This window comes from Hyaena hyaena, unplaced genomic scaffold (genome assembly GCF_003009895.1).
Source record: "Hyaena hyaena isolate Hyena2069 unplaced genomic scaffold, ASM300989v1 scaffold_48, whole genome shotgun sequence".
In the NCBI taxonomy this organism is placed as follows: domain Eukaryota; kingdom Metazoa; phylum Chordata; class Mammalia; order Carnivora; family Hyaenidae; genus Hyaena; species Hyaena hyaena.
In genome coordinates this window covers 2632828-2638683 of record NW_024080680.1, presented here as the reverse complement: position 1 = coordinate 2638683, position 5856 = coordinate 2632828, and the positions used below count along the sequence as shown (strand labels likewise).

General features: G+C 46.5%; 1 non-coding gene across 1 annotated transcript; it reads right to left on the bottom strand.

The window, feature by feature from the left end:
- Positions 1-340: 340 nt before the first annotated feature.
- On the bottom strand, positions 341-447 carry LOC120230837. The gene has a single exon (XR_005528180.1). It is a non-coding gene; the product is annotated as a U6 spliceosomal RNA (small nuclear RNA).
- Positions 448-5856: the final 5409 nt, after the last annotated feature.

Below are 5856 nucleotides of genomic sequence, written 5' to 3'. Positions count from 1 at the left end.
TTTCCCTGAAATCTGGCCAGGAGAAAGCAGCTTCAGGAAATGCCCAGTTCCAGCCTACCGTTCCCCACAGACTGCCTGCCGGTTTTGGACTTGCCCATCCAGCTCCCAAAATTGCTTAAGCCAATTCCCCGCAATAGACCCCAGAACAGATATCCTACTGGCTCTCTTCCTCTGGGGGAACCCTGGACGATACACCATCCCAGATGCCCCACTCATTTCCTCAGTACTAGCATTGCTCGGCTAAAAAAAAAAAAAAAAAAAAAAAAAAAAAGCAGGATGCAATTTTGGTAAATACAGCTTTTAAAAGTGGTTTATAAAAGTCTGATATTTATTTCATTTTTTTTATATGGAATGCTTCACGAATCTGTGTGTTATCCTGGCACAGGGGCCACACTAACCTTCTTTGTAGCGTTCTGGTTTTCGTACATGTGCTGCCGAAGTGAGCACATAAAAATCTGATATTTAAATTGAATTGGACGTCCTGTATTTGATCTGGCAACCTTGGAGAAGAGCGGGGGATGGCCAGGGAGGAGGGCCCTGAGATCGCGCTGGCCCACGTTTACGAGTAGCTATCACTCGCATTCATGTACACAACCTGGAGGGAAATCTGAAGTCTGGCAGAGCCAAGGCCACAACTAAAATGGAGAGAAGCAGCAGCGTCTGAGCGGCTCCGGATGGGCCAAAGGGAGGGAGCTGCACGCACGGAGAGTGAACAGCACCAGGGAGCCTGCACAGGGAAGACAAATCCCCAGGACCCTGGCTTTGCAAACCAGAGGGGCTGAATTCCCTGACTTTGTATATATAACCAGTGGGGGTTGGAGCCCCGAGCTTTAGAAGGCAGCTGACTCAGCCTGGATAAGCCAAGAGGGCGATTCTGTGATCTGACAACCCTACGTGTGACAATTTGAGCCTCCCTTGTATATGGATTTGCCTGCTTGCTTAGCGTCGGTCTCCCCAGTCTAGTCTGGAAGCTCCTGCCAGAGCCCTGGATGTAGACTCCTGTGGCTGTATCCCTAGTTCCTGAAATAGTGCCTGGCACAGAGAGGTTATCTAATAAATATGCATAGAGGAATGAATAAATCAATGTATATTATCTGCACATTCATGCTTGCTGCTCTGAGAGCCCCAAATCATCCCTCACTGGCAGCAATCAGGATTCTGTTCTTGAGCAGTTGAATGGACGGTACCGGAGCAGAGAGCGTGTGGTCTTCATTTCCACCTTGCTGCTATCATTGCCCAGGAGAGTGTTCGTTAGTGTGATTATCTGGCTCTTTTAAGAGCACTTGGCTCTTATAATTTTGGAAAAATGAGCAGAAAATGGGAAAACAAAAGTGCTGATAGCAGTGATAAGAAGCTTGTCTCATAAACTTAGTATGATCGTGATGACGATGGAAATCGCAAGGCTGCCAAATACGGCAAATCTGCAGCCCCGATCAGAAGCTTACAGAACTTAGACTGCTTGGATTGTTCACTTATGAATGGAGAAAAAAAGAGCAATAATCAGAACGTGCATGGAGTCCCAAAGCTCGTCACTGAGGACTGGCTGAAAGTCAAACGAGGAAGTTTTTCTTTCAGCATCTGGAGGCAGAAACCGCTTTCAAGAAGTGAATCTATTGTTTGATTTGGGACAGTGGTCTTCTGGTTTGCTTGCAACTTAAGCCTCGGTTTAAGCTGCACCTGTTCCCTGTAGACTTTCCAGATGTTCATCAACCCACCCCCAAGAACCTCTCTCTCTCTCTCTTCCCTGGGGAAGTGTGGAGCGCAAAACCATTTGAAACATGTGTTCTCACTCTTACTTTCATTTTAGTTACCTGCTTAGGACTCCACCTCCTCTTCTAGGTAGCAAATTCCTTAGAAGGAGGGAATATTTTACAACCCCCACCACATACACACACACACACACACACACACACACACACTCACTCACACACACACACACACACAGCCTATGCACAGGGGGCTCTGTTCCATGGTGGAAACCAATCTGCACTTGAAGCTGAAAGGCTTGGATCCTGGCAGAAGATGCCCATCAACCGTATTCCTACCCACCTACCAACAGACACTGAAAATACCTTTTCCTGAAACAGTTCTGTCCTACCTGCTCCAGTACCGGAAGTCTCCACCATTATGGTCCCACCTATGGGCTGAATCATGAATCATCTTACCTATTGACTCTAGGTTGAAACCAACCTACCTCCAGCCAGGCTTGGTAGGTGAAGGAGGGATGAAGAAACAGCAGTGCATTGGAGGCCTGGGGACAAGGACTTCTGCTCCAGCTTTGCTACATCCCACCTGGTGGATCTCCTGCGTCTCTGTAATCCAGCCTTTCTCACCTTGTTTGCTCATTTAGGAACCAGGCATGATAACCACACCCACCCTTACAGCCTTAACCAGTTGTACAGGATTGATAAGACATGATTTCTCAACCTTTGCACTATTGGCTTTTTTGTCTGATAAAATTCTTTCTCATTGGGGATGTCCTGTGTTTTGCAGCATCTCTGGCCTCTACCTGGCAGAAAGGGCCAGTAGCCTCTCCACCAGTTGTGACAACCCACAACACCTCCAAATATCCCCTGGGGGACAAAAATCACCCACTGTTGAGAATCACTGCAGTAATTCTGATACTCCTGTGCCACCCCCCACCCCCACACAAGGACCCATGTGAGTATACTGGGGCCACCAGGAAAATCTCCTCATCCTAAGATCCTTGACTTAATCACATCTACAAAGTCCCTCTCACCATGTAAGATGAGATATTCAGAGGTTCTGAGGATTAGGATGTGGACATCTTTGGGGGGGGTCATTATTCAACCTATAGCAATCCACTATCAACCCCCAAAGTTTCAGGTCTGCCTCATATGCATTTACCCCATCCCAAGTCCCCCAGACGCTCAACCCATAACAGCATAACTCAAGTTCAGAATCTCACCTAAGTCTCAATTAGCTCAAAAGTCTCAGATCTCATCCCCTAAATCATCCAAAGGAGATTTGGGTACAACTCTTGGTATGATCCATCTAGGGGCACAATTCCTCTCCATCGAGAGACCTGTGAAACTAGTGAACAAGTTAAGGGTCCCTGGTGGAGCAAATCCCACCAGGATAACAGTTACAGACATTCCTGATCAAAAAGGGAGAAAGAAGGGGTCAGTGGTCCTAAGTAATTCCTAACTCCAACTGGGCAAACTCCATTAGGTCTCAAGGCTCAGCTCCCAGCTCTGCCCTGAGCCCATGGCTTTGCTGTCTCCTTCCTTTTTTGTGATGGGTAGCACCTGCTTATAGCTAACTAGTTTTATCAGCCTATTTCTTGCTTGTAGAATTCGGAGGGTTTGACAGTCTTCTTTCACACTTTGTTCTTGCTGTCCCTTTCAGTCTGATGGTATTTCTGCTGATAGAATACTCTCAAAAGTCTGGTATGTCTCCTATGTATGTCACAGGGATTCACTCCATTTGACCCTCGGGCCAAATTTGACCTACTGCTTCTATGTGTAAATAAAGTTTTATTGAGACACCCTGTTTGTTTATGGATGGGTAATGGCCACGCTACTTTCATTATACAGTAACAGAGTGGAGAAGTTGCAACAGAGACAATATGAGTCACAAAGCTGAAGCTGTTTACTGTGGCCCTTCACAGAAAAAGTGTGCTGATCCTTGGGACAGAGTAGAAACTCAATAAGTAGTAGCTTTAAAAAAAAAAGAAAGAAAAGAACAAAGACAGGCTTGGATGGGTTACAAAAACCGGTGCCACACAGAGGCAGCTGGTGTTTCAGAAGTGGTTGTGGGAAGTGAGACAAGGTGAGGAATGAATGAATGGGAGAGGACAGAACTTGCAAAGTAAACTTGATCTTCCTGGTAGGCTGCCTCGGAAGCCCGGAGCCAGGGCAATTAAGCAGCAAAAACAGAATGAAGGGAAACAGTCAACCAAAGAAAAGAAAGGAAACCCAAAGTGGGCTCAAATGAAACAGGAAACTCACACATGAAGCGGTGCATCGAGCCCCTTAATTTGCAGAAACAATGCTGCTTCCTCGTCATCCTCCCCACAACAAGAAGTCCACTGTGCACACACACCGGGCGGCATTTGCTGGATTCTACGTGCCAGCGTCAGGCTCCTAATAAGCGTCTCCCCTTCGCTTTTACTCAGTCGAAAGGGGAACACATGGAGGGTGAGGTTTGTGTGTGGTTTGGGGGGCTTTCACAAAAAGACAGCTTGATTAGCCTGATTTAAAATATGATCGCTCCTTGAGTCCCTGTGCATAAATCAACTTCAGGTGATTGTGCCAGGCAAATGCCCCTGCTCGCCTGGGTACCAGTTCAACGTGTTCTCTGGCCTAAACAAAGCAGGACAGATTAGAGGCAAAGGCCCGCTCAGGGGTCTTAGACATTAATAGAAACTGATTTTCCCTTAAAAAACAGCTCACTTTGGGAGTTGTAAATAGGAAGAAATAAACTACTCAAAAGAGGCTTTGAGACTGCCGCCTGAAGCAGGCTTGGCTATTGGAATGGAATCGGTTTGGGGTTTGGGTGGGGATGGCGGGTCAAATTCTGTGGTTCCTCCCTAAACACACACACACACACACACACACACACACACACACACACAAGCTGTTTCAATATCAGATCTGAATACACTGCAAGTCCCCCACCCCCAAGGCCATGTCTCCTCCCGGAAGAGCTAAGCCAAGAGCCCGGGACAGTTGGCGCTTCTGCTGATAGGCTTCTGGGGTTAGCAGGCGATGGATTCTATTTCAGGAAATCAGACCAAATAAAAATCACTCCAATTAAAAAGCGCCACTGGGCAAATAGAACAGCAAGTGTCCACCTCGCACAAAACAGATCAACCACAGAGTTCAGCCTTTCGTATGTGTTGTTGACGGCAGAGTCACTGCCTAGAGTTTATTCAACAGGATAAAAGTGGCCTGGTAATTTGCACGGAGAGGATTTTTTTTCCCACATAGCCCATCACAAAGCATTCTGATGTGGTTATCATTACAAGGGCCCGCAGGAGGAGCGGAATCCAAAAATGATTCCAATTTCAAATGCTACCGAATCCAGTAATTATATGGCTTATTAATACTGAGCCTCAAATAATCAGCAGATATATTTTGAGAAACACGCACATACACAGACTCACCCCTCAAGCCCTCGGAACATGCTTCAATAAAAATGTGAAATATGGGGCTTCCTGTACGGATATCTCCTCTTATGGAGGGAGTCAGAGTCCCAATTCTCACAAAGGCGAAAATCTGCTATGGTGAGCTCTTGGAAAATCCCCACAAATGTCCACAGGTCCAGCAAGATGCTCAACTGTGCAAGGCAGGAGCTCACCATCCGTGTGTCCATCAGGTGAAGTGGGAGGGAGATCTGCCGTCCACTGCTGCACTGTCACCCTCTTTTCTGGCTCTCTCACGTGGGGTGAATTCACTTTAGCCAAAAATGTAGGTTATGTAACTTTACCCGGATCGACAAGCCCAGGAGCGCCTGTCCCCACTACCAACATGAAAAGTACGAGGGAGCGTTTGGTAGGAAAAGTGCTTGACCATTGAGTTTTCCACTACCTGGTAATAAACAGCCTTCATTTTCTCATCAAATACAAACACTACCAATGCGCTCCACTGCTTTTCCTTTATTTTTTCTCTCCTAAACAGAGCAACTCGGGCATCTGAAGACTGATAAGCCTTTTCTTTCTTTTTCCCTATCTCTCGTTACCATTTCCAAATGGAATGCTCAAAGCTTTCCTTGGGGACCATGCCCTGAAATTTTAAAATTTTTTTTAATGTTTTTTATTTATTTATAGGAGAGAGAGAGAGACAGCGTGAGCAGGGGAGGGTCAGAGAGAGAGGGAGTCACAGACTGAAACAG